This window comes from Merops nubicus, unplaced genomic scaffold (assembly GCF_000691845.1).
Source record: "Merops nubicus isolate BGI_N331 unplaced genomic scaffold, ASM69184v1 scaffold47643, whole genome shotgun sequence".
Taxonomy (NCBI): domain Eukaryota; kingdom Metazoa; phylum Chordata; class Aves; order Coraciiformes; family Meropidae; genus Merops; species Merops nubicus.
The window spans coordinates 932-1,264 of NW_008601844.1; the positions used below are offsets into that span (position 1 = coordinate 932).

Here is a 333-nt window from a genome sequence, read left to right on the forward strand (position 1 = left end):
CCAGGGGGGCCACCCCCGGGCTCTCAGAGCGGCTGCAGCTCTGGCCCTTACTGGCAGCGGAGGGATGATTAGGAGCCCTGACTGGGCCAGCAGAAAGATTTCGGTGGCTCCCTGGGTTGGTGTCCTATTGTGCCCAGTCCTGCCTTGCAAATCTGTGGCGCTCGGGAGATATGTAGGCTGTTTCGGGGGGTGGGGGTGAGGTGCCTGAGTGGGAGGTCCCTGCTCTTTAGTTTTAGTGACTTGCCCTCCCTTGAATTCCTTTTCCTTATTGCTGCCCTGGGGTGAAGGTGAGGGTAAGGATGGGGGAGCGGCTGGGGGTGTGGGGGGGGGGGC

The 333-nt window shown here is 62.2% G+C and overlaps 1 protein-coding gene across 1 annotated transcript in view; it reads left to right on the top strand.

Moving 5' to 3' along the window:
• Nucleotides 1–333, top strand: part of LOC103770837 (RNA-binding protein Musashi homolog 1-like) — a gene marked incomplete at both ends in the record, with an annotated part of 6,851 nt that overhangs the window by 925 nt on the left and 5,593 nt on the right. The gene's annotated exons all lie outside the window — the stretch shown is intronic.